We start from the raw sequence: 15,505 nt of genomic DNA on the forward strand, positions 1-15,505 counted from the left end.
CCATTTTTATATAATTGAATGAAACACAAGATAAAATACAGCATATCCAAACAAATCAATTTCCATTAACAATTATCATACCCATGCGCTACTTGCCCACCATGTTTCTCAGTCTTACTGCAGTCAATATAAATGTATATGCCATGATGCAGACAACTTCTGACTGGGTTAATGTAAATGAAGTAAGGTCTGCCTACAACTTCCTATATTAAGAAACTTCAGTAAAGGAATTAAAACAATTTCCTTGGAACAGTGTCAAGCTTACAAAAGAAACAACATGTAGGAAAGATTGCATTAAGTCAGAAGAACATGGTGCAAAAATATAATTTAATACTTGCTTTAAGTGAGGAGTTGATACATTCAGGATTGTTGAAGAGTTTGTGTTGTCCTAACAACATAAATTGGTCCTTTACATAGGTCAGCCATGGGATGTTACGTGTACGTTTAAGCTTTCTGTCTTCAACCAAACCAAAAGCCATAGCATCAAAGGGGCAGGTTTCACGTAATCTTCCATATACAGTAACCCCTATTCCAATTGTTAGACATACTTAGTTGAGGTAATCGGAACAGATAAAAAACATTTCAGAAAGGCATTTTCACTTGACATCACATGTTCCCCAGATAACTGCACCATACGTGGCCAGGAAAGAGCATCAGGCCTCATAAATATTGATCATGGTGTCCAGTGGTTTGGAGCCCAATTTTACAGAGAGCCTGAAGATTGCAGTTATAGACCTGTCAAATTGAGTCTTTTTAACTTTCAGTAGGTGTGCCCAAGTACCTTTATTATCAAAGGGTGGTCCCAGATATGTAAACGTAGGTACAGATAAGAATCTGATCCTACTGATGTAGTGAGCTTTTAGTTTTCTTTGCAACAGGCCACAGACCTTGGTGTATGATTTGAATATGTTAGTGAACAAACCTAGTTGACTCAGAAACAAAACAAAATTATTCAATAATTCTTTGTAGGCTTAACCTGGTTATTGCTATTAGAATACAATCATCTGTACATAGCAGTACAGGAAGTTGCCTGTCTCCCTCTTTAGGAGTGTTGGCCTCTACATACACAGAGACGATTTAAGTTTGTTTGTGTAGAGCAGTGGTACCCAACATTTTGACTTCTGTGGACCCCCACTTTATCATTACTAGAGCCTGGGGACCCTCACTGAATCTTTATTGGAATCCAGGGACCCTCAACAGAGTCATCACTGAAAGCTGGGGACCTCATCTGTTAATAATATTTAATTTCCTAAGCAGCCACGGACCCCCAGGGGGCCCGTGACCACAGGTTGGAAACCACTGATGCAGAGTGTTGGACCTGGCTTTTTGACAGGGACATCCCCAAACTTTTTGCCTCCTTCCTCCTATTTTTTCTGACCTGTTGTTGTTGGCTTTTGACCTCTGGGCACTTTACCACTGCTAACCAGTGCTAAAGTGCATATGCTCTCTGGGTAAATTGTACTACTGATTGGTTTATCCATGATTGACTATTTAATTTACTTGTAAGTCCCTGGTAGAGTGCACTACATGTGCCTAGGGCAGGTAGATTAAATGCTACTAGTGGGCCTGCAGCACTGGTTGTGCCACCCACCTCAGTAGCCCCTTAACCCTGTCTCAGGCCTGCCATTGCAAGGCCTGTGTGTGCAGTTTCACTGCCACTTCGACTTGGCATTTAAAAGTACTTGCCAAGCCTAGAACTCCCCTTTTACTACATATAAGTCATCCCTAATGTGTGCCCTAGGTAACCCCTAGAGCAGGGTGCGGTGTAGGTAAAAGGCAGGACATGTACCTGTAGTTATATGTCCTGGTAGTGTGAAACTCCTAAATTTGTTTTTACACTACTGTGAGGCCTGCTCCTTTCATAGGCTAACATTGGGGCTGCCCTCATACACTGTTGAAGTGGCAGCTGCTGATCTGAAAGGAGCAGGAAGGTCATATTTAGCATGGCCAGAATGGTAATACAAAATCCTGCTGACTGGTGAAGTCGGATTTAATATTACTATTCTAGAAATGCCACTTTTAGAAAGTGAGCATTTCTTTGCACTAAAATCTTGTTGTGCCCTTCAATCCACGTCTGGCTAGGTTTAGTTGACAGCTCCTTGTGCATTCACTCAGACACACCCCAAACACAGGGTACTCAGCCTCACTTGCATACATCTGCATTTTGAATGGGTCTTCCTGGGCTGGGAGGGTGGAGGGCCTGCCCTCACACAAAGGACTGCCACACCCCCTACTGGGACTCTGGCAGACAGGAGTGAGCTGAAAGGGAACTTGGTGCATTTCTTAGAGACTCTTTGAAGTCACCCCCACTTCAAAGGCACAACTTAGTATAAAACAGGGCCTCTGCCCTACCTCATCAGACACTTGCTGGAGAAGAAACCTGAACCAGAAACTACATCCTGCCAAGAAGAACTGCCTGGCTGCTCAAAGGACTCACCTGTCTGCTTTCTACAAAGGACTGCTGTCTTGCTGTTGCCCTGCTGCCTTGCTGAACTCTTGTCTGGCTGTGAAAGTGCTCTCCAAGGGCTTGGATAGAGCTTGCCTCCTGTTCCTTGAAGTCTCAGGACCAAAAAGACTTCTTCCTTTCACTTGGACGCTCCGTGCGCCGAAAATTTCGACGCACAGCTTGTTTCGCGGCGAGAAAAACGCCGCACACCGACGCTGATCGACGCGACGCCCTCGGGACGATCGAGACTTCGACGCAAAACCTCGCAAGGACAAAGCCGCCTGACTTTCCAGGAGAAATCGACGCGACGCCTACCGTGAGTGCGAAACTTTGACGCACGGCCTCGCAAGGACAACGCCGCCCGACTTCCAAGGAGAAATCGACGCGACGCCTGCCGTGAGACCAAAATTTCGACGCACGGCCTCGCAAGGACAACGCCGCCCGACTTCCAAGGAGAAATCGACGCGACGCCTACCGTGAGATCGAAACTTCGACGCGCAGCCCCGCAGAACGACGCGCAGCCGGAAAATAAGCAGGAGAATCCACGCACAGACCCGGGACATCTGGTAATCCCCGCGATCCACAAAAAGAGACTGTCTGCGCGCCGGAAAACGACGCCCGACTTCCCCGCGTGGAAAAGAACGAAGCAAGTCTGTGTGTGCTGAGAGGAAATCGACGCACACACCCCTTTTTCCACGCATCTCTTCTCCTGTGGTCCTCTGAGGAGATTTCCCACCAGAAACCAGGTACTCTGTGCTTGAAAGACACTTTATTGCTTTTTAAAGACTTAAAGACACTTAATATCACTTTTCAGTGATATCTTTACAAATTCATATTGCAACTTTGATCGTTTTGACCTACAATTACCCAGATAAATATTATATATTTTTCTAAATACTGTGTGGTGTATTTTTGTGGTGTTATGCTATGGTGTTGTATGATTTATTGCACAAATGCTTTACACATTGCCTTCTAAGTTAAGCCTGACTGCTCGTGCCAAGCTACCGGAGGGTGAGCACAGGCTGATTTTGGATTGTGTGTGACTTACCCTGACTAGAGTGAGGGTTCTTGCTTGGACAGAGGGCAACCTAACTGCCAACCAAAAACCCCATTTCTAACTTTGGTGATCAGCGGTGAGGATAGGACTTGTGTTTGTGCAGTGACATACAGTAGCTAAGTATTTCACTACCTACCCACAGTTGAAGGTCAACTTGATTTTTCCTCTTTTTTGGCTCTTGGTTCTCTGATGTCCTCCTGGATATACTATTGATATTTTGGACTTTGGATTTTGGTTTTTGCTGATAAGATCTTATCAAAATGGGATTGTGTACCTACTCATTCTTTGTTCGTACTGACCACCTTACTAAGGCTGACCTAAGGAAGCTTTGCAGACAATGGGGCCTTCCTGTAGCAAGGAGATCTACTAAAGCGGAGATGCTCCATCACTACATAGTCTGGGGGGAGGAAAGATGGGCAGAGAGAGAGGCAGCAAGAAACCAAATGACTAAGTACCCCTCAGATGAGGAGGAGGACTACGCACATGAGGAGGAAGACTACTCAGAGTTGGACAGTGACCCAGAAATAGATGAATGGCTCCGAAGTCAAAGGCGACAGGAGCAACAATTAGAGGAGTATCTTGCAGAGGTTGAGGCAAAAAGACTCTTAGCCCTGGAAGAAGAAAAGATTGCAGCTCAAGAGCTGAGCTGTAAAGAGCTGAAACTGGAGGCCGGAAGGGCTGAGTCCAGTTCAGATGGTGGCAGAAAAAATCTTGCATCTAGTACTGCTGAAGAAGGGCACAAGCCCAGAGATGTGGTGCCCAACTTGAAGAAGGGAGTTGACACACCCCAGGCAGTTCAAGGGTATGAGGTAGTTCCCGTTATGCACAGGGTCCCTGAGAAGGATTGGGGAACTGGCACAGGGAGTCATATTCCTACTGGGGGGAGGGACACTTTACTGACTCTAGCAGAGAGTGACAGAGAAAAGGGTTCCCCCCTGGTGGACGTCCTGGATATAGAGTGTAGAGACATCCCAGAAGAGTTTGGGTTGAGTGTCAGGGACAGACAGATACTGTCTCACCAGTCTCAGGAGGGTGAAGTAGAGTGCTTTTCCAAGGTTGAGTTACTGGGTGGTTGGGTGAAGGGTACTGTGGTTAATACATGTGAAGGGCAGAGTGATGTAATTGCGGGAGAGCATATGTCTGGTCCTTATTTTTCAGAGCTACGCCAACACCAGGTGGAGTGTGAGTTCTCTGACCCCAGGGAACTTACAATGGAGGCAGACTTCTGGGTGAGTACCAGAGAGTCTGAAGAGGCATTTGGGGGTGCTCCTGAAGGGAGTGGTCTAGGTGGTTCCCAACCGAGAGTGGTGGGAGAGGATTGTAGTGTCCCAGGTAGGTCCCAGGTCCTAGAGGGTTCCATGAGGGAACACCAGGAGGGAAGCCTAGCCTGTACCGTAGGGCCACCTTTTGAGGGAAGCCCCGCAGTGTCAGAAGAACTTGGGGGGGTGACTGTAGCCAGCATCCCAACAGTTCTGGTGTCTGGCAGTACCCCTCCTAGTGAGGGGGTGCAGAAGTCCAGACATAGGGTTGAGAGGGGGTTGCAGACCCCAGTGGAGGACCTTGAGAGTCAGGGGACAGCTCTGAGAGCAGAGCCCCCCAGGAATGACCCAGGTGAAACCGTTTCTGGTTTGGGGGAAACCCAGACTCTGCCGGATGGGCAGAGGTCGGGAGACCTGCGCCAACCAGACTCTTGTGTGGCCCTTGGGGACGGTGTGTCCCTTGTGGGGGGTGAGAGTGCCCCCCAGGAAGTCCTGGCATGCCAGGCAAAGATTCAACCTCAGGGTGGTGACTCTGGGTTGGATACCCAGGTTCAGAGGTTAAACTCTGACCTGGTGGGAGGTAGATGTGCCCCCCAAGAAGTCCTGCTGTGCCAGGCAATTGTCCAACCTCAGGGTGTTGACTCTGGATTGGATGACCAGGTTCAGAGGTTAAACTCTGACCTGGTGGGGGGTAGGTGTGCCCCCCAGAAAGTCCTGGCGTGCCAGGCAATTGCCCAACCTCAGGGTGGTGACCCTGGGTTGGGGAACCAGGCTCAGAGGTTAAACTCTGACCTGGTGGGAGGTAGGTGTGCCTCCCTGGAAGTCCTGGCCTGCCAGGCAATGGTTCAACCTCAGGGTGGTGACTCTGGGTTGGCTAACCAGGTTCAGGGGATAAGCTCTGACCTGTTGGGGGGTAGGCGTGCCCCCCAGAAAGTCCGGGTGTACCAGGCAGTGGTCCAACCTCAGAGTGCTGACTCTGGGTTGGATAACCGGGTTCAGAGGTTAAACTCTGACCTGGTGGAGGGTCAGTGTGCCCTCCAGAAAGTCCTGGCGTGCCAGGCAATTGTTCAACCTCAGAGTGCTGACTCTGGGTTGGATAACCGGGTTCAGAGGTTAAACTCTGACCTGGTGGGGGGTAGGTGTGCCCCCCAGAAAGTCCTGGCGTGCCAGGCAATTGTTCAACCTCAGGGTGGTGACTCTGGGTTGGATACCCAGGTTCAGAGGTTAAACTCTGACCTGGTGGGAGGTAGGTGTGCCTCCCAAGAAGCCCTGCTGTGCCAGGCAATTGTCCAACCTCAGGGTGTTGACTCTGGGTTGGATGACCAGGTTCAGAGGTTAAACTCTGACCTGGTGGGGGGTAGGTGTGCCCCCCAGAAAGTCCTGGCGTGCCAGGCAATTGCCCAACCTCAGGGTGGTGACCCTGGGTTGGGGAACCAGGCTCAGAGGTTAAACTCTGACCTGGTGGGAGGTAGGTGTGCCTCCCAGAAAGTCCTGGTGCGCCAGGCAATTGTTCAACTTCAGGGTGGTGACTCTGAGTTGAATGGCCCAGTTCAGAGGTTAAACTCTGACCTGGTGGAGGGTCAGTGTGCCCTCCAGGAAGTCCTGGTGTGCCAGGCAATTGTTCAACTTCAGGGTGGTGACTCTGAGTTGAATGGTCAGGTGCAGAGGTTAAACTCTGACCTGGTGGAGGGTCAGTGTGCCCTCCAGGAAGTCCTGGCGTGCCAGGCAATTGTTCAACTTCAGGGTGGTGACTCTGAGTTGAATGGGCAGGTGCAGAGGTTAAACTCTGACCTGGTGGGGGGTAGGTGTGCCTCCCAGGAAGTCCTGGTTTGCCAGGCAGTGATCCAGTCTGAGGGTACAGACCCTGGGCTGGAAGACCAGGTTCAGGGTGTCCCCCCGGACCTGGAGGGAGGGGCTACTGATAACAGTGCCCCTACCATGTTGTCTTCTGAGGAGGCCACTCCTAGTTGGAGGGTGCTGGACCCCAGAAGGGAGGTCAGGGGGAGGGAAGCCTCACCCCGGGCCCTAGTCCAACCTGAAGGTACCGGCCCCAGGTTGGAGGGCCAGTTGCAGGTTAACAGCCCTGCACTGGTGGAGGAATGGCACAGGGTGACTTCTGTAAGCACCCTGACCATGTTGGACTCTGGGGGTACCGCTCCAGGAGGGAGGGTACAAAGCCCCAGAGGGGAGGACCAGGTTCAGGCTGTCATCCCTGACCTGGTGGAAGGGAGAGTGGTTAAAGGGTGCCCAGCACCTGGGGCTACCGCCCCCCACTCTCCACAGCCACAGTGGTTGGAGAGCTTTGAGAGGCCTGGGGCCTGGCTCTCATCCCTGGCAGCTGTCAGTAATCACTGTGGCTTGCTGTCCGGGTGGACAGAGTTATCCCTGAGGAGGGGACAAGTGTCACACCCCAGGGGTAGAGTGGGCAACACCACTGTGTTGGTCATGGTGGTACTATCCTGCTCCTGGGATACATCTGTGAGCAAAGTAAGGTTAGGTGCTGCACAGATGGGATCCGCAGGTAAGGAGAAAGGTTCCCCATGGGTTGGCTTAGTGGGCCCTGAGAGTATGGACAGAGTGATCCAATTGGAGTCAGGAAGGCGAAGAACTGGAGCATGCCCCTGCTGTTGTGGGCCTGGGTCCTTGTTCTGTCGCCTCAAACAGGGAAGTACATCAGGATAGTGATTGTTCTCCCCTGGCTTTAGGCTGGTAGGGGGTCATGTTGGACCTGGCTTTTTGACAGGGACATCCCCAAACTTTTTGCCTCCTTCCTCCTATTTGTTCTGACCTGTTGTTGTTGGCTTTTGACCTCTGGGCACTTTACCACTGCTAACCAGTGCTAAAGTGCATATGCTCTCTGGGTAAATTGTACTACTGATTGGTTTATCCATGATTGACTATTTAATTTACTTGTAAGTCCTGGTAGAGTGCACTACATGTGCCTAGGGCAGGTAGATTAAATGCTACTAGTGGGCCTGCAGCACTGGTTGTGCCACCCACCTCAGTAGCCCCTTAACCCTGTCTCAGGCCTGCCATTGCAAGGCCTGTGTGTGCAGTTTCACTGCCACTTCGACTTGGCATTTAAAAGTACTTGCCAAGCCTAGAACTCCCCTTTTACTACATATAAGTCATCCCTAATGTGTGCCCTAGGTAACCCCTAGAGCAGGGTGCGGTGTAGGTAAAAGGCAGGACATGTACCTGTAGTTATATGTCCTGGTAGTGTGAAACTCCTAAATTCGTTTTTACACTACTGTGAGGCCTGCTCCTTTCATAGGCTAACATTGGGGCTGCCCTCATACACTGTTGAAGTGGCAGCTGCTGATCTGAAAGGAGCAGGAAGGTCATATTTAGTATGGCCAGAATGGTAATAAAAAATCCTGCTGACTGGTGAAGTCGGATTTAATATTACTATTCTAGAAATGCCACTTTTAGAAAGTGAGCATTTCTTTGCACTAAAATCTTGTTGTGCCCTTCAATCCACGTCTGGCTAGGTTTAGTTGACAGCTCCTTGTGCATTCACTCAGACACACCCCAAACACAGGGTACTCAGCCTCACTTGCATACATCTGCATTTTGAATGGGTCTTCCTGGGCTGGGAGGGTGGAGGGCCTGCCCTCACACAAAGGACTGCCACACCCCCTACTGGGACTCTGGCAGACAGGAGTGAGCTGAAAGGGAACTTGGTGCATTTCTTAGAGACTCTTTGAAGTCACCCCCACTTCAAAGGCACAACTTAGTATAAAACAGGGCCTCTGCCCTACCTCATCAGACACTTGCTGGAGAAGAAACCTGAACCAGAAACTACATCCTGCCAAGAAGAACTGCCTGGCTGCTCAAAGGACTCACCTGTCTGCTTTCTACAAAGGACTGCTGTCTTGCTGTTGCCCTGCTGCCTTGCTGAACTCTTGTCTGGCTGTGAAAGTGCTCTCCAAGGGCTTGGATAGAGCTTGCCTCCTGTTCCTTGAAGTCTCAGGACCAAAAAGACTTCTTCCTTTCACTTGGACGCTCCGTGCGCCGAAAATTTCGACGCACAGCTTGTTTCGCGGCGAGAAAAACGCCGCACACCGACGCTGATCGACGCGACGCCCTCGGGACGATCGAGACTTCGACGCACAACCTCGCAAGGACAAAGCCGCCTGACTTTCCAGGAGAAATCGACGCGACGCCTACCGTGAGTGCGAAACTTTGACGCACGGCCTCGCAAGGACAACGCCGCCCGACTTCCAAGGAGAAATCGACGCGACGCCTGCCGTGAGACCAAAATTTCGACGCACGGCCTCGCAAGGACAACGCCGCCCGACTTCCAAGGAGAAATCGACGCGACGCCTACCGTGAGATCGAAACTTCGACGCGCAGCCCTGCAGAACGACGCGCAGCCGGAAAATAAGCAGGAGAATCCACGCACAGACCCGGGACATCTGGTAATCCCCGCGATCCACAAAAAGAGACTGTCTGCGCGCCGGAAATCGACGCCCGACTTCCCCGCGTGGAAAAGAACGAAGCAAGTCTGTGTGTGCTGAGAGGAAATCGACGCACACACCCCTTTTTCCACGCATCTCTTCTCCTGTGGTCCTCTGAGGAGATTTCCCACCAGAAACCAGGTACTCTGTGCTTGAAAGACACTTTATTGCTTTTTAAAGACTTAAAGACACTTAATATCACTTTTCAGTGATATCTTTACAAATTCATATTGCAACTTTGATCGTTTTGACCTACAATTACCCAGATAAATATTATATATTTTTCTAAATACTGTGTGGTGTATTTTTGTGGTGTTATGCTATGGTGTTGTATGATTTATTGCACAAATGCTTTACACATTGCCTTCTAAGTTAAGCCTGACTGCTCGTGCCAAGCTACCGGAGGGTGAGCACAGGCTGATTTTGGATTGTGTGTGACTTACCCTGACTAGAGTGAGGGTTCTTGCTTGGACAGAGGGCAACCTAACTGCCAACCAAAAACCCCATTTCTAACATAGAGGAAAAAGAGAAAAGCCACCAACATGTACTGTTGTCCAACTCCCTGTCTAATCTTGATTGGGGAAGTCCAGTCACCATTGAGCACATACCTAATGATTTGAAGTTGGCTCAGAGGGTGCACAACTGGGGGTTCTATTCCCATTTCTAGTATTTTGCCACATAGCTTTTTCTGATTCATACAATCTAACCCGGAGCTCAGATCCATGAACGCTAGGTATATGCAATCTGTTCTTCATGCTGTTGTATTTGCTGATTATCAGATGATGCTTTGCGGATTCAGTAATAATCCCCGGGCCCTGTATACACCCATATTGACCATTAAACAATATATATTTTTCAGTGCTTCATGCCTTCAGCCAAACTAGCACCTACTGAGCACTTTGACAGTGGAGTCAATGAGAGAAATACAGTGATAATAATGGAGGTCGGCTCTATCCCCCTTCTTAAAAACTACAATCGTGGTAGACCAAGACTAAGGTCTTCCTCAATTTATTAATGTAGAGGTGCCCTTTGGTTTATATTATCTTTATACAGATAAACAGGGACCCCATCTGGTCTGGCGGCTTTCTCCCGTGGGCTTTATTTATTTGAATATTACCTCCTTCAGAGTGATTAGTAAGAAATCTCTTCTATCCAAAACTGATGGCTATACTGCCTCCCATGTTTAACAAGCTACTATTATCATACATTTTGGAGAAGTGTTCAACCCGTATATGCAGTGGAATGATCATATCGGTATCAGTGTTATAACTATCTCTAGATAAGCACATTTACAATTTTCCAAAAAGAGCTCATTATTCCTATTAGTAACCTCATGTAATTCGATTAGTGATTTCTGCCATGTTTAAGTAGTCAGAGTACATAGACTGGGAGCTTTTCTGCATAGCACAAATCTGCAGAATTAAAAAAAAAAACAGAAGCATCAGTCAAAAAAAATGGGTTGATCATGCAAAAAGAGAGAAATTCTTATAGCGGGATGGTGGGTAAATAGTGAATTTCATTCGCTATTTACCTGCCTACTTTGTAAATAGTAGGGATTATGCTCTATTTTGCAAACTGTGTAGGAAATGGCAAAAACATTTCTCTGTTTACCAGCTGCCTGCACAGCAGAGATTGTGTACAGTTTGGCCCACTGCTGCGTAGATTTCAAAGGCATGCCCCTAGTTACCTGGCTTCCAGCTGAACAGCAAAGATTGGCAACGGTCATGCAAGATTCTGAACTAGTTGTCTAGTGGCCTGGTAGGTAGTTAAGAAACCTCATTATTTACGCAGCCGCCGAATAAATAGCAGTGATTATGTACGGTTTGTCTGGTGCCAGTACATTCAGCACAAACATGTGCTAATTACTAACTCGTAGGCTTAAATAGTAGGCATGGTTTCACTGGCAGGTTTGCAGATTGCTATTTATCTGGGAGTAAGCCTATCAACAGTGAATCTGCACTATTTGAATTGCAGCCAGACATACAAAAAAGAAACAACTCAATGTACACAATGACCAGCCAAAAATCAGAGCGCTGGTTGATGTTCCCATCTGTCAGGCAAATAGAAACATTTTACCTGTAGTGGCAACTATTTAGCCAACCACCAGAGAAATCGTAACATTTTTCTGCTATTTGTCTGTCTACCAAAGAGAAAAGCCTTAGCCTCTGGCAAAATATTATGGTCGTCAGTAAAAGTAAAGTTTATTTAGACATTAATCTATCAAACATAACAATAAATTAGCAGCTAATAATCCATAAAAATATAACAATAATTTGACAGTTGATAATTATTTTTGTACAATTAAATATGCAACACAATCCAACTTGAAATCTAATTTAAGAATCCTCAAAAGTAAGTTATACCCACTCGTATACCTAAAAATATATATTTGCTTTAAAATCAATTGCAGATTGGCTTGACAATGTTGAATAGTTCCTAAAAATTGGTTTTAAGAAGCTTTTACACAATAAATCAATTACTGCATGGGTTATAGTGTTTTTTGTTTAACTTGGCAGGGATATACATTGTCCATTGCATGAACCTTGACACTTAGGCCCATATTTATACTTTTTGACGCACAACTGCGCCAACGCAGTTGTGCGTCAAAAATTTTAACGCCGGCTAACGCCATTCCAAAGCGCCATGCGGGCGCCTTATTTATTGGATGACGTTAGCCGGCGCTGCGGACTGGTGTGCGTCAAAAAAAATGACTCACACCAGGCAGCGCCGGCGTAGGGGAAAATGGAGCTTGGGCGTCAAAAAATGGGGCAAGTCAGGTCTGAGGCAAAATTTTGGCCTCAACCCGATTTGCGCCATTTTTTTTAACGCCCAACCCCCATTGAAATGACTCCTGTCTTAGCAAAGACAGGAGTCATGCCCCCTCGCCCAATGGCCATGCCCAGGGGACTTATGTCCCCTGGGCATGGCCATTGGGCATAGTGTCATGTAGGGGGGCACAAATCAGGCCCCTCTATGCCACAAAAAAAAATCGAAAAAATATACTTACCTGAACTTACCTTAACTTCCCTGGGATGGGTCCCTCCATCCTTTGGTGTCCTCCTGGGGTGAGCAAGGGTGGCAGGGGGTGTCCCTGGGGGCATGGGAGGGCACCTCTGGGCTCCTTCTGAGCCCACAGGTCCCTTAACGCCTGCCCTGACCCAGGCGTTAAAAAACGGCGCCCATCAGGCTGGGCGCCGTTTTTTAAGGCCGGCCCCCTCCTGTGCGTCAAAATGACGTCACAGTATAAATATGGGGCACAGGCCTTAAAGTCATTTTTTGGAAGGGAACGCCTACCTTGCATATAATTAACGCAAGGCTGGTTCACCCTTCTAAAAAATGACGCACATGGTGGAACTTTGACGCCTGCGGGGTCGGACGTCAAAGTATAAATATGGGGCAGTGTTTGCGCCGAATGTGCGTCAAAAATGTTGACGCACATTCGGCGCAAACAGAGTATAAATATGCCCCTTAACTCCTGAATAGCACAAATTGAATTACATCCTAAATGATAATTCAATGCTTCTAAACCCAACCTGGGGACTACTAATTCATTCAAACACTTTTCTATTCCCCATGTTTTTTACTGGTAAAGCTATAAAGGTTTGATTTTAAGTTATGCTACATCTTTTACAAAGTGTTTTGTAGAGCTGATGCCTTTAAACGGTTACCATGACGGTTCCAATAAGGAACGTAAATCTGCTATACATAGACCAACAAGAAATAACTCCAATACACATCTCCTTCAAAGCCCTTTGCCAATTGTTATTCTTTGCGAAAGTCATCCACGGTAGTGGTTTATTTGTGCCGAATATAAGGTATACAAGATCTGGATAAGTTATAGCATACACTCGGGGATTTCCCACGGTATAAAGTTTGCCAAAAGTTATTTCCGATCCACAGAATCAAACATTGTTCGAGAATCTACGAACCAGTAACATAACTTCTTGATTATCTCTATAGATGTTTTATTGTCCAAAGGTCAAAGCAGTGAACCATAATTGAAAGACGTTCCTGTAACGCCCCTTGCTCAAATGGTAAAAAACATAATTATCATTTATATCAATTCGTACAGGCTTCAGTGCTTAATTTGTAAATAAAAAACTTGCCGATGCTCACAGCTCTCTGAAACATGCGGTTGCTACAATTAAATGTGCGATCACGGAATATTGAGACCAAGTAATCATAAAGCCATCTCGGGGATCTTTGATGCATTCACAACTACCCCCTGCCCTTTCAGCTCACTTTTACAGCTTTCTGCGTTCTTCCTTTGAGTCGTTTTTTTCGTTTTTCTCTTCTTTCGTCTTTCCCATATGTGTCTTTTGCTCGCAGTAAATGATTGGGGCAGAAAAATAAGAGCCGGCCATCAAAAATAAGGTTGCGGTGCCCCACACCGGAAACCATCGGCTCAAATTAAGCACTTGAAGCACCTTTGCAAAAACCTTTAAGGTTATGTCCACTAAACTACTTATTCTATATTTGATAGCGGTGCTATAAACATCCTGTTTAAAATTTTTTTTTTTTTTTTTTTTTTAACTGGCTTTTCCCGCATAGTCTATACTTCTCTGGTTTTGGCTATCAGTTTAAAAAAGGGTGTCAAATTTACGGCCCGCCAATCTGAGTTTATTTTTATCCTTACTGAGGAAATATTGGCTGGGCCAGCAGCTCTCCTTAATTTTAGCCCATATATTTTATTTTATAGACGTCTTAATGACTTCTGGGTATGATTTGTGCATTTGATTACTTAGCTTTTTTAGGATCCCATTCCCCACATAACTTGTTTACTTGTGTGTCCCAAGGCTCTTCCAGTATTTTATATATAAGCGAGAAAGAATTTGTATTACACACATTATTTACCAGTTCCATATTAATTTCTGATCCCATAGCTAAATGGCATACACCCGATAGCATGTATCGACCCATCATGTAATTAGAAAGGCTTCTCTGCTATTTCCCTGTATGCTCGAAAAATAATACTCTGCTTCTGGTACCCGGTGATGTTCTCTTTGAGTAATAATATATAATTTCTGCAACTCATCTGTTCACCAGCTAATTAGTACAGATTCTATGCCATTTACCGGGCTGATGGTTAATTAGTGATTTTTAATTTCTGTGTGCTCATCTCTTGGACAAATAATATCGAATTTCTACCTAATAATACAACATGTCTGCTAAGAAAGTGACTGCTTACTGAATAGTATGGAATCTGAGCTTTTTACCTGGTGGATGGTCCACAGGAAAATAGCAAAAATAGCAAATATTCTGTACTAATCATCCAGTGCATTTCTAGTTAGAACTTTTGTACTATTCATCCAGCAGCAAGATATGTAAATGATGAGCATGCAGATAACAGCGAATCTATGTTGCTAAACATGGAAATGGGTAAATATTTACTAAGTGCACAATTAATCATAGATAACTGCTGCTATTTAATTATGCAAAAATGTTTTTTTTTTTAATTTGCCTTCTTACTGTTAAACAGTAATAATCATCGCTATTTCGCTAAGGATAAGTTTTTTTGCGCATAATAGCTCAAATGATGTGCACTTATCCAATAATATCATCACCAGTTCCTTAGCAGATAACCTACATAGATAGTCTCAGACAGTTTAAAAAATATTTATATGTTACTGTTACCACTCCAACACTGTTTACTCTGTATATAAATGGCGTGGTGAATTTTTGAAATGCCATTTGTACTGATTCAACCCAAATCAAACCAGACTGTGGCCTCTCCTCTTCTGTTTGCAGGCCACGTATTCCTAATCTCTAGGACACCCCTCTGCAGACAATTTTAGATCACTTTGGAACTTTCCGCAGGAAGATGGGTTTGAAAACAAACACGGCAAAACTACATTTTTGACCTTTAATCCCCACAGTGTTCTCACCCTGAATGGAGTGAATCTGAATGAATGAATCAGTGAGGGGTTCTTCAATAGCGCACGGCTACTCAAAGGAGTGTCCTGACGCTTTAGGCATCTAGCGACTGAAAAGAAACATGGAACCACAGGACTCTTACAATCACTAAAGTTTGTATAGAAATGTTTTCAGCTCTTTAAATTTTACTTCCTCCTTGATGGACCTCAAATGGGCAGGAACCTGATTTCACATACTGGCTGCTTTGACAGTAAAAGAAGAACTTTCTCTTTGTTGTTTTTTTTTTTATTTATTTATTTTTTTTAATTGGGGAATCACGATTAAGCAGCATTACTAGAGAACAGGGAGCTCCCTGGTCGGTATACCTTAATCCTTTCATTTCGGTACCTAGACCCTTTATTACGAAGAG

Source organism: Pleurodeles waltl, chromosome 2_2 (assembly GCF_031143425.1).
Source record: "Pleurodeles waltl isolate 20211129_DDA chromosome 2_2, aPleWal1.hap1.20221129, whole genome shotgun sequence".
Lineage (NCBI taxonomy): Eukaryota > Metazoa > Chordata > Amphibia > Caudata > Salamandridae > Pleurodeles > Pleurodeles waltl.